Raw genomic sequence first — 12,977 nt, 5'->3', positions numbered from 1 at the left:
TGCCCTGGGGATCACTGGGGCTGGGAGTCCAGGGAGGGTGGCACCAGGTGTGGAGAGGGCCCAGAACCAGCATGGAAAGAGAGTTCAGTCCAGTATTCAAACTTCAGAAGGGTCTCCAGGAAACAAGGCCTGCCCTGTGGAAAAACTGGGGAACTGAGATGAACAGAAAGACAAGAGTCAGAATGAGCAGGTGTAGGTGCTCTGTAGCTAATTTTCTCAAGGCATTGGGTGGGGGTGAAAGGTGGTGATACAAGAAAAGATCCTCCCAAAGTCTCCCTAAAAACAGGCTCCTCTGAGTGCACAATGGATATATCACAATGGATATGAAAGAATAGGGAATCATAAGAATTGTGTTTTCAAGTACCTACAGAAAACAAGCAAAACATTTCTTTCTTAAACATTTAATTATTTCAAAGGAAATCTTGGAATCTTGGGAAGCTCAGTGAGGTGGCAAATTCCTCAGAATCAAAAAACCAACTTTGAAAGCATACTGTCATTGTGCCCATGTGTGTGTTTGCGTGTATGTGAATATATCATATATTCCCACTCACCTACTTATGTGTGTGTATATATATAAATATATATATTTATAATTATATGTTTCCCTTCAAATCAACATCAGTGTGTTCTACCTTCAGTACATATTTTATCTGCATTTCAATTCATAGACAGACCTTTATATCATAAAAAGACAGAAATAGTCAAGAACAGGCAAAGTCTAACCTAGCCAGGTTGTTTTAAGTGCTGACTCAGCATCATTAAAGAACAAAGCAAACCTCCCCAAATACAAGTTAACATGTCCATTACTAATACATACCAGCAATGATTTATGACAATCAAAAAAAGACAAACCAACACATTACAAAATGTTCATTTTTCTATAGCATTGCATGTATTTTATGGGTAATGTCACCATTTGTGGAAATAATTCCCCCTTTCAATGACCACTTTTCCATAGCTCCCTAGAGCTGGGGGATAATAAAATACTTAAAGGGTTTTACTGAAGTATCATTTTTAAGGATCTTTTATTCTAACTTACAGACTTTTCTTTATACTGTTTAAAATATGTTGAATGAATTTAAGAAAAGCCTTACATTTTGGCCAAAGACACAGAAAAACAAGGGTGGCTGAACCGTACAAATTATTTAGGGCTCACAACCTACATGTGCTTAGCTAAAGGACAGTAATTCTGTTCAAGCACACAGATAAAGGGAATCAATTGCAAACAATCCACCTTCTATTCACAATCCCTTGAACCTGTACTGTAACTGGTCAGAATTCTTCTGAAAACCTTGAGTCTTTATGGCATCACTGGCTTATAGACTACAAAAGTTTCCAAATCACCATTCTTCTTAACATGTGGTATGAAAGAGAGTTCCAGAAGGTTTAGAGAAGAGGTAGGGGCTGGGCACAGGATAGTTCACCACCAAATAGCACAATACATAAAATCAACCTAGGGAAAATGGCGGAGTCAAAAAGTCAAAAGCAGCCACGTCACACAAGAATGCCAGGGAGTCAATGAATACCGAATTTCATGCCAAGAAATTGAAATTTTAAAAAGAAATAAAGTTGGACATAAATAAATATCAAAAGCGTCAAGAAGTCAAAGCCAAACCAATGTTTCCTTTTTCCCCCTACGCACGAACCTTTTGTTCTAAACCCAAAGCCCAATGGCATTGAGATCCATAATTTTTTCTGGAATATTCAAGTCTGCAGAGATACTTCCCTTCCATTTGATCACTTGAGTCCACAGAAATAAAGCACCTTTGAAACCAAGAGTTGTTCAAGAATCCTAGTGTCTTATTCAATGTGTCAAAAAAGTACAGTTAAAATAATTAGAATAATTCATCAAATGACAAACACAACAATATTGACTCTCATGAATAGGCAAAAAGGTTCCCGAGACAATTCACAACTAAGGAGAGAGAGCACAATAAAAGGCTATGATATTTCAGGAATATTCTGTGTTATAGCTTTGAACTTTATTGCAAAGCAAAAAATATATATTTATATATATATATTTTTATCTACATTTCACCTCTGACATTGTACACAACACGAAAGCACAGGAAACCAAAAAAATCATAATGAGGTAGATACATAACACTTACAGATGGAGGAGACTAAGATTTTAAATTTGGCTTAATACTGTGGTCACCAATGTATGCATTTTCAATACAGCAGCAAGCATTGATTCACAAGGCAAGAAGCCCAGTGATCTCAAATCCAAAAATAAGCCCCATTAAAAAAATACCTGCTCCAAAATGAAAAATATACATATATATTTCTTTAAGTCAGGGAATCAGATGTGTTCAATTGCAAGCCCTGGTGAAATTAAGAAAGTCTTTGTTTTTGCTTTTTGTGAACAGAAAAAACAGAAGTAATTTTAATTTATCTAATTAGGAGTAACCCATCCCATAGGGTTGTTCTATGTATTCTTGCCAGGTGGGGTTGGAGCACCTTGTGAGCTCAGCAGCCCAACATCAATAGTAAGGGAGTCAGGATTTCTTCATCTTCCCTAGAGTCAGAACTCACTTCTACAGCCACTGTGTCAGGGGCCACTTTGAGCGCCCTTGGCACCTGCTGGCTGGAAATCAATTTGGCTGTAATGGATCTGGCCCAACTTTTCCTCTCTTGGGTCATCTGCACTCACAGTGGTTGAAGCAAAGTCTACCAGATGGGGACACTGAGGTGGTCCCTTTCTCCTTCTCATTTCCAAGAACAACCCTTCGAATGGAGAGCTCAACAGGCCACCAAGAAGGTTTGTATCAGCCTTAATCTTAACTGTGACTGCATTTTTACTATAAAATGCTCTGTCAGGCAGTGATAGCTACTGCAGAGACCTCTTTGTCCGCATAGTTCTGTCCTGGATGGAAGGAAGATGGGGTGAGGAGAAAGCAGACATGGACATTGCCTGGCTGAGGCAGTGACTTGAAGAACAGAGCCATGAAACCACCAACCAAAGAAGGGTCAGCCCAGATCAGTACAGGCAGCCAAAAGGGACCTAAGGGACTTGAGCAAGAAAGCCAAGGAGTAACTTTTGGGTTTGTTGGATGTGGCTAGAAAGCTCTAGAGACTCTGGAGAAAATGTGGAAGATACAGGGCTCAGAGGCATCTGTAGGGCTAAATGCTGAACTGAATCAAGCTCCTGGGATTGTTAAGTGGTTATTTTTACTCTGGACATGATCCTGCTTTTGGCGGGATTTGCTGTTGAAAAATAGCTGGGAACAGTTGCAGCCCAGGTTAGGGGGAAGACTGAGGGGTCCTAGTGTAATGCCTGCTTCATTTGGGGATGATGGTAGGTTGGGAGAGGGAACTGATGAGAGAGACCCTTGATGAGAAGCTATATGAACTTTGGGAGGCGTGAAGTCAGCTCTGCTGGGCAGGACCACCCTGTCCTCCCAGAAACCGGATTGTAGTGCCCATAGGTTTGTGCTTTGTCTCCCTGCTGGACTGTGAGTGCCTTAAGAGACAGTCTTTCCTCTTTGTCTTCCCAATGTCAAGCAGAGCTCCTGCTGTGTGGAGGTCACGATCCCAGTTGAATTGGGTTTTTGGGAAATGCAACAAGAGGATTGGTTTGGGGAAGAGGAGAAGGTATCAGCAGTGCTCTGAGGGCTTTGAAGACCCTGTAAATACATATTCCCCTTGGAAGCAATACCCAGGGGCCTCCTCCTGCCTTCCTCGATCCATTTCAAATGAAGACTTACATTTGAATTTTGAACATAAAACGTTGAACCTGATGAATGGCAAGGAATGAGAAACAGTTCATTTGAGTCTGTGTAATAACAGGACACAACAAAGATGAACAGCTGCTTCCAGTGTGGATGGGCTGTGAGGTTGGTGGGAGGATTGCTGTCTCTCTGGAGCACTGAACTTCAGGAGGCAAAGACAAGGTAAGATACAATCTCTACTCTTGCCTTCAGGAGGTTCTGGGCAAGACAAGGCCAAGGGCACTTCTAAGTATCCCAGAGCTCATTCATCCAGAGGCAGGGACTCTGTCCCCTTGGAAGCCCAAAGCAAAAGAAACCAGTCTGGATCACAACAGGCAGCAGTTGGCCAGTTCTAAGGGAAGACTATTCAACTACACGGTACTCAATCATGAATGGAAGCAAGGAGCTTCTGTCCTTGGAGGCCTGTGACAATAAGTTTGATAGCCTTTTGTCAGTGACTGTGTGAGTGAGCAAAAATTAGGTGGTGTCCCAGTCTCCTTCAAACCCTGAGATTCCACTGTTCCTTGTGCTCTGAAGAAGCCCCAGCTATGCTCAAGGACTGAGGGAATTTCCCCATGGGTAACCACTGGTCATTGGCAGGATTAGAATAATGTGTGTGTGTGTGTGTGTGTGTGCGTGTGCACATCCTCACTCAGAGGGTGCCTGGTAGCCATTAAGCTGACGTAATTGCTGTAAACAAACTTATAAAACACGAGACTGCTGGTGGAGGAAGAACATGGCAGTCTTATCATTCCCCTCCCACCAATCTCTCTAATCTCCTCTTTCTTCCTGTCCATTTCTGCTCTTCTCCCCACCACCCTCTCCCTTGTGCTCTTCTCTCATTTCTTTCTCTCTCTTTTTTTTTTTTTTTTTTTTTTTTGAGATGGAGTCTTGCTCTGTCACCCAGGCTGGAGTGCAGTGGTGTGATCTCTGCTCACTGCAACCTCCACCTCCCAGGTTCAAGCGATTCTCCTGCCTCAGCTTCCTGAGTAGCTGGGATTACAAGTGTGTGTCACCACACCTGGCTAATTTTTGTATTTTTAGTAGAGACAGGGTTTTACCATCTTGACTAGGCTGGTCTCAAACTTCTGACCTCAGGTGATCCGCCCACCTTGGCTTCCCGAAGTGCTGGGATTACAGGTGTGAGCCACTGCACCCACCTCTTCTCTCATTTCTATTGTTTTTAATCAGTTCACATGGAAGTGAAAAATCACTGTCTTCAGCCTGCTAGTTTGATGTTGGTATCTGCATTTGTTGACTGAGGGTCCTAGGGTGGTTTCTGTTCCCAAATCTGAAGGTATCCATTCATCATTCAAGACATTTTATCAAATGTATTTGCCCGGCTCACTGTTTTCATACCTTTCTGGTTTGGATCAATCACAGAGGTTACCAAGTTCATGTCTGCATTTTAGAGATGGGGACACTGGGGCTCATAGAGGGTGATGGACAGCCCAGGAGCACTGAAGACAGGAGCAGACACCAGTTCCCAGGCCCTGGCATGGTCATCCCCAACCTCAGCCTGCCTTCTCCCCAGTCCAGCACAGGGTCCTTTCTGGATTCCTTCTCGCTGCTGAGCCACAGCCACTGTCTGCAAAAACCTCCTCAGAACTGACCCTGTGAAGCTTAAATTTCTTAATTTGTTCTAACTCATAGTTCTCATCCCCTCTATATCCTTAGGGAAATAATCCATTTATCGGAAAGTCATCTCTCAAAGTCATGGAGAACAAAAATAAAACAAGACAGATAGGAGACACTAAAGTTCTCAGGACAACCAAAACTGACACCTCAAAGTGCACCCAGGAAGGCTCCAGTTCCACAGGGCTCCTCCAGAACATAACTGAAGGGGTAAGGCTCAGGGTGACCTCTGGAAAGCAGGCATCCTTTTCCATGGTGACACTGTATTCCATTGATCGTCCCTGAATTTTTCCCACTCTTCTCCTAGCTTCTCTGGCCAACTGAATGCAAACAAAAATGCTCAGGCTTCCTGGATTTAGTCCCGAACATTCCACACCAGGCACTGCGAGCCCCCTGGTGTTTGTGAGCTGTGGGGAGAGGGGTGAGATGGAGCCCACCTGGAAGAGGAGTAGGACCACTAGGGATGAAGCAGAACCGAGATACCGAGGTCTGCCCCCAGCTGAACCCCCAACTGACCGTGGGACCCTGTGCAAGTGTGAAGACTCCCTGAGCCTCAGTTTCCCCATTTGTAAAATGGGGTGGGATGTCTCACCTCACCAGATGATCCCCAGGATTTAGAGAAGATGATTTGTATGGAGGCATCGGGCAGACAGCCTGACACATCCGTGGTCCTTGGTTACTGTCAGCAGATTCTTGGTCCTCTTGTCCTCCCCAAGAGGGCTCTGCTCTGCATCACTGATGTCACCTGCTGAGACCACACTGGACTGGTTCTGACACATGACTTTCCTGAGACCCCAGTAATTCTAAACGCTTCTTTCCTCTAACGGAACTGTCTCCTAGTCCCATCAGGGGAAGCACAACATCTCTGACCAGATTCCTTCTTCAGAAGCAGCCAGCCCTGCAGGGCTCTGGGCCGCCCCTGACCTCTCTGGCCTGGCATTCAGGACTGTACATCCACGTAGGATCTCAGGGTGCAGTGGATGGCAAGAACCCACATAGCACAGGGTCAGACTCATCCACTCTGATGGGGAAGTTTTTTCCAGCAAAGGCTCTGTTTACACTGGGAATGAATTGTCAGGCTTCTGAACAGGCAGGTTTCCTGGGTCTAGATTCAGGCAGAAACTCAACAATGCCACAGACTGCAGCAGTGGGCATGTCCCTTCCCAGACAGGCAGGTTGTCACAGGCCCCAGATGGGTATTGGGCACTTTGATTTGGCTCTGGGCAAGCAAGGAGTGAGGGATCTCGACCACTTCCAACTTTTGGCCACTCTTCACTCTGCCCAAGGTGAGTGAAGACCCAGAGGCTTGAGTGCTGATGGGTCAGGCTAGAGGGGACTGAGGTCACAGGTCCAGACCCTGGCAACCTCCAAGAGGCCCCTCTAAATCTACAGCTGATTTTTAGGGAAGGCCAGGAGTTGGGAAATTCCATGGTGTCCTGGAACAGATCCCCTGTGGACTTTCTGAGACTTAAAGACAAGTCAGCTTTGGGGAAGTTTCTTGGGGTCTGGTTATGCAGGGCCAGGCCCCAGGACAGCTCTGAAAGTCTCCAAAATACTCACTTGAAGGAGAAGACGAACCCTTTACTCCTATAATATATAAGGAAGAAAACCAAAGAATGAATGAGAAATTCCCAGGATGGGTCTCAGCAGATGTGATCTATGGAACAAGACAAAAGTAAATGAATAGCTCTTTGTTCAGATCCCCTGAGTAGCTAAGAGAATGTGCAGGACTGGGGGAGGCAAGGAATGAGGCCACTAGAGACAATGCACCTCATCAAAGGACTGACTTCCTTCTCTGTTTCAAAGAAATTTCATCTAAGCTCCCACCCGCCGGCCGCCGAGTGGAAGCATGTTGTGCTGGAGCAGTTAGGCAGTGTCTGGATTTCTCTTTTAAAAACTGTCTTGGATGGCTCGGCCACCTTGTGCAAGATTTGTAAACCATGTGCAAAACTCAGACTTGCGCAGACAACCAGAGAAGTTGCAAAGCTGCCTTCTGCATACAGGGCTTCCCCTGCCGAGTTTGTGCTTTGTGTAACCCTGTGACCTCTCTTCTTTCTCTCAACTATTTTTTAAAAACCTCTCAAAGTCTTGCTCAGCCGAACTGGCTTGATGGTAGTTTGTAAATGTGCTAGAAACTGCTGCTCTCCTCTGCAGCTATGAGTATGTTTCAAATGCTTCCAAATGGCACGCAGTCTAGGACCAATTTCCTGAGCACTTTTGACATTGGGCTCTCAAAGATTCCCTTTATATCTAACTTTCTAAATGAAAGCAGATGCATTAACCCCACGCGGGCAAGTTGTCATCAGTGGCTGGCAGGGGAGGAGAGGTATTAGGAGTCCACGGTGCAACAGAAGGGACATGGGATTTGGCACTGGGTGGAGTAGCTAGGAAGGACACAGTTGGCCTAAAGCTAAGGCAGAAAATACTAGTCCATCCTCTGGGGATAGGTTACTCCATAGAGATGACCACAAATAAGGAAAGAAAAACACCCAGGTCAGGTCCTACCCCGAGTCCACCAGATTCCCTGCCATGGTCTTGAGTCAGGACCATGATGTAGGTACTAAATCAGCTGCAGGTACACACGATCTCCCTCCCCCGATCCCAGAGGTCGCATGCTCATTTTTCCACTTAAGCCAAATTTTTCTTCTTGCCTTAAGTTAACACATCCCCAAAACGTATGTAAAAAGTAGAATCTATAAAGAAAATAAATATTTTGAACCAAGAAGAGGATGAAAACAAGTTGTAAACATGTAACCGAAACAGAAAATACACATCAGTTCACTTACAGAACCAAAGGAGGTTACATTGAACCATTTCCAATTAAAGAAAAGGAAAGTATTTTTTCTTTAGCTCTTAAATTTAGGAAAAGAATCACTGTAGCATGCTCACCTTGAACCAGGGATTGGATATTGTGGTTCTCGTAGAAAGGAAAAAAGTCTGTGAGGGTTATGGAAAACAGTTTGGAAATCTAAGGTGAAGGGTCGGGAGAATAACTGGAAGATTTTGCATAGTTGTGAAACAGTGGCTTCTCATCAAGGTGAACAAGTGCATCATCTGATAAAATAGCATTTGATATATATTTTTTCCTGTTCATTTCTGTTTGCGGTATTTTGTTCTCTGTCCACCAGACATTTCATACACTGAAACATATATACAGTACACACACACACATACACACACACACACGCATGCTAGCACGAAACACCTGAAGTACACACCCATCCTTTGAAAGGACCCCACACCACTAGTTCTGGCAAAGTTTATATCCACCCATCATACACTTTTATCACATCCTAACCCACTTCTGGTCAAAACTCATCTCTTGGATTCTTTCGTTAGTAAGGGGGTGGGGTGTGGTGGAAAAGGATGGGGACATGAAGGAAAGCCTCAGAAATGGCTCTCTTCTCTTGCTGAACTTCTGTGGAAACGCCTCTCCTTTTGGTTAGGGGGACACTATGTTTTAAGAGATGGGAAAAACAACTGCCTCTTTTTTAAAAAAAAAAAACTTTCTTGAGGTAAACATTATTGGTTAACGCCCTAGGCAGGGGACAATTTTACAGCACTGCAGAGAAACCTTGGAATAAAGAAGAAACAACACAAAAGCATAACATCAATGCTCCGAACATCTAAAAAGCACAACTATGTCTTGATTTATTCCCCTTTCCTCTCATTCAGCCTATTCCTTCTACTAGCATGTGGAACAAAACAGAAAGATGAATGATTTCCCATCTCACACTGGGCACCCCTTATCCCATCCCCACCATAAACCTCTCTTGCACACATACTAAAAGTTGTGAATTAACCGACAAAATAAAGATGACCATACTGTACATTTTTCCATTCTATCTGCCTCAAGCATATATATATGTATATAAATATATATATGATAGTTTACATTAATATAAGAAATAGCAAAGGTCTTTTCGTTACACTTTATACAGAACCTCTGCATCTTATCTTTATTTTCTATTCTCTCTGTCTCACTTTTTGGATAAACAATTGGCTATAGCAATCTATAGTAAGGCTTCACAGAAAGAATTCTGCATGTTTTGTTTTTCTCTAAGAACCAAAGTATATAAAATGAGGTTTGATTCTAGCACCTTATACAGTATTAGTGATGTTGTTCCCTCGGGAGAAATTAGCACTACCCAACGCCCTAGGTGAATCTCCACCAGTTACAGAATATTTAAGGTATTGCCAAAGGCAGGACAGAAAACGTAGCAGAGATGAAGAAACGAGAGGCGAACAAAACCAAACCCCAAGATTTAAGTCTTAGCAACATATAAACAAAATCTTAAAAACATGTCAAGTTGCTGTCTCCAAATTAATAATGATCTAGTGATTCAGTATCATCAATTAATCCTTTTAAGTTACTCTTCCCCATGAGGTAAGTAAATATTATGATACTCATTGTAGATGGAGAACCCATGTGTGGGCCTTATGCAGGTCACAGGGGAAACTGAGTCAGGACACGAAGTGAGGGATGCCCAACTTCCAGCCTCTTATTCCCAAACTGTCCCCTGCCACCTTTGATTGGTGAGTCGAGATTTTGGGAAAAGCAGCTTATTGGCCACTAATGGGGAAGCAAAACAAACAAAGAATTAAAAGAAATATATATCAGCACCAAAGGAAGTTCAAAAGAAGCTGCACTTTGCTCCCTTATCAAATATTCTGTGCTATGGAGACAGCAACTTTCACAAGAAGGAAGAAGAAAACTTGTCACAGGAGAGTAACCCATCTCATCTGTTGTGCCTTTCCCAAATGTCAATACCCTCAAGAGAGCCATTAGTTCCAGTTGAGTAGTATATATTTTTGCAGAGGAATGATCAACTCCCACCAAAGCTGCATCAGAACCTCAATTATATAGTTATATAACTATAGTGATATATCTATATCTATATCTATGTATATATTTATACATTAAAGTCTTTTACTGCACTGGCACATAATACCATTTGCTGGCATTGCTGTTTGCTGCAAGTGGCCGCCTTGAGTGGAGTTACACAACAGAGAAGCACCACGAGAAAAGGCACCACAAGGTTCGAGAAGTTAAATTGTTTGTTGTCACTGCCCTGACCTCGCCATGATGGGGGAACAGAAAAGTCTTTTGAGCAACTGATTCAAAAGCTCCCAGCCCATGTGCATCTGTCCCTTCAAACTCAGCAGGGAGAGAGGGAAGAAAGAGCATGACGTTGTTGTTTTTAATGCAATATTCTTTTTGGCTAAGAGAAAAGAAAAACAGTTTCTTTTTTTTCTTTTAAAAATAAGGGGTCTCAGACACTGAAAACCCAGCTCTCCTAAAACAGTAAAAAAAAAAAAAAAAAAAAAAAAAAGTCTTGTGCTAAGGAAAGCCCTACATGGAAATCTGTCTTTCTAGCATAATTACTCAGTTGCAATGCATTCGAAAAAAAAAAAAAGAAAGAAAGAAAGAAAATGAAGGAAATTACATCCATAGGCACAATTTGCCACAAATAGCACCAGGTCTAGATTAATGAGGACAGACAGATGTCCACATCTGTCCACATAGCTGAGAACCATGGGTGTTGACTTTGAGTCAACATTACTCCATCCTCATAGTCTGGCCAAGAAAATGGAAGTCATTGGCCATCTGGAGCACCAAGAGTTAAATGTGCCACTGATGAACCAGAAAAGGAGAGGAGGCAGTGGAGGACTGCAGAGTGGATATTAAACGGCATTTTAATTTTTATTAGCATACTTGCCGGCCTTGAAATATTCCGTCCTAGGTTTCTCCTTTCAGGCAGGGAGCCACGTCCCATGTGGGAATGGGGAACCTGTATCTGTGGCAGGAAGATCTGAACATGGTGTGGGGGATACAGGGGCCCAGCATTCTCTCCAGCCATTGTCCTTCCTGACTCTAGGTCTGGGCTGGACAAGGGAGGTCAACTGGCCATGCTGGTGTGAACTGCAGGCTCCCACGACTTCCTTTCCACTGTCCAAGCTGGTGGTGACAAGATAGGGAGACCCGGGGCCAGGATCAGAATGGTTCCCTGTGCTGGGACCTTTCTTCCCAAATGCAGACCAATGCTTCTCTCAAAGACAAGAGGCTGCTTATCGGGTGGGGTGGGGTCCCACCCAATAGCCTGTGTGATATACTTATTTCCTTGAGCTGGAGGTTTTAGCTAAAATTGGTTTTCAAATTCTGATGCTTGTCTATACCAAAAGTGATGCTCCCAAGTGCAGTATAAGGAAAATAAATGATTCCTATCACCTTCCAACAATCTGAATTATTTACCCAAGTCTACTTTTGCTGTGTGGAAAACAGGGCCAAACAAAAGACTTCTGCCAGAACAGTTCTCCATTTGCAAGGAGGCTTCCTTAGCCCCTTCATGGGAACAGAAAAGTCACCTCACCACCACCTCCCTTTCCCTGGGTCTCCTCGTAGGCTATTTTCCACGACACACCTACAATAACAGACTGGAGTGTCTGGGAGCCTCTTCCTGTGGTTCTAGGACAGTGGTCTCTGCCCATTTTGCTGGCTTCCATGCCTCCACCTTCCCATTGATCTAAGGTTCTTGGTGCTCCACGAACCAGTCCGGCAACTGTACTACGTGAAGTCTAAATGGCAATGTGCATTCTGAGCTGCTAGAAGTGGGAAGGGAAGATTTTGCTCTCAGTCTTTACACCTTGGGAACTTTCATTCCGTACTTCCCTCCCCTCTGGCTTTATCTACGGGCAAAGACTACGTTTTGCATGTAATAGGTGCTCAGTTAAATTAATTAAGAATAAGGGCTTCTTTCCCCATCCAAAGGGTGCATTAATTACATAGCATGTCATCAATCACATGCATGAGGGCTCTCCCTGACCTATCACACAGGGTATCAACAAGCAATACCTGTGTAGTTTGAGGGGGATCAAGGGCAAGGTATTTTCTAGCCCTCCCCCCAAAACTTTGGCTAAGTCACTTCCACAGAGATCTTCCCCAGAGAGATGGGGGCTAGAAATTGGCTCTTTTCTATGCTTTTAGGTCGAGACTTTGGTTAACAGGAGGTGGTCATGAACCTGCAGCTAGGAAGGTCCAGCTCACAGGCTTTCTCCTTAGCCTGTAGTTCACTATAGACTATTTTTAACACCAGCAAACTCCAGAGTAAAGGAAAACATGGTATGAGCTTTGGAAGCTGTATTCTACTCACTCAGCTCTTCTCAGGATGTAAGAACCAACCATGAGGATTAGATACATGGAGGCAAAGGGAAGAAGGAAAGAATCCCAGCTGGAAAGGGTAAATTTCATACGGTGACTAAAACTTCACATGGTGAGCAAACTTCCTGTCCTAGTGAAACTGGAAGAGGAACAGGGGCACCGCCATTAGCTTGGAGTTGCCAGGTTCTTAACCTTTCCTTGTATAGATGCGTGCTTGCTCAAGCACAGGTTCCGTGGTGGTGGGGGGAAATATTTGGAATCTCAAAAGTAATGATGTTTATGACTCTGCTTCCTGAAAACCCACAAATACACACACAAACCTGTTTGTCAGACAGCCCATGCTCAGGGTGGACAGGAGCAGTGAGGCTATTTTGTTAGCCCTTTAGGGAAAATTACAAATTATATGCACTCAAGGCTTTGAATTACCTGAGAAGTTCAACTAGTTTTGCTTTAGAGAGCGTCAGTTAGCAGCG

Source organism: Piliocolobus tephrosceles, chromosome 7 (genome assembly GCF_002776525.5).
Source record: "Piliocolobus tephrosceles isolate RC106 chromosome 7, ASM277652v3, whole genome shotgun sequence".
Classification (NCBI taxonomy): domain Eukaryota; kingdom Metazoa; phylum Chordata; class Mammalia; order Primates; family Cercopithecidae; genus Piliocolobus; species Piliocolobus tephrosceles.
The sequence above is the reverse complement of the archived record's forward strand: the minus strand, read 5'-3'. Positions refer to the sequence as shown.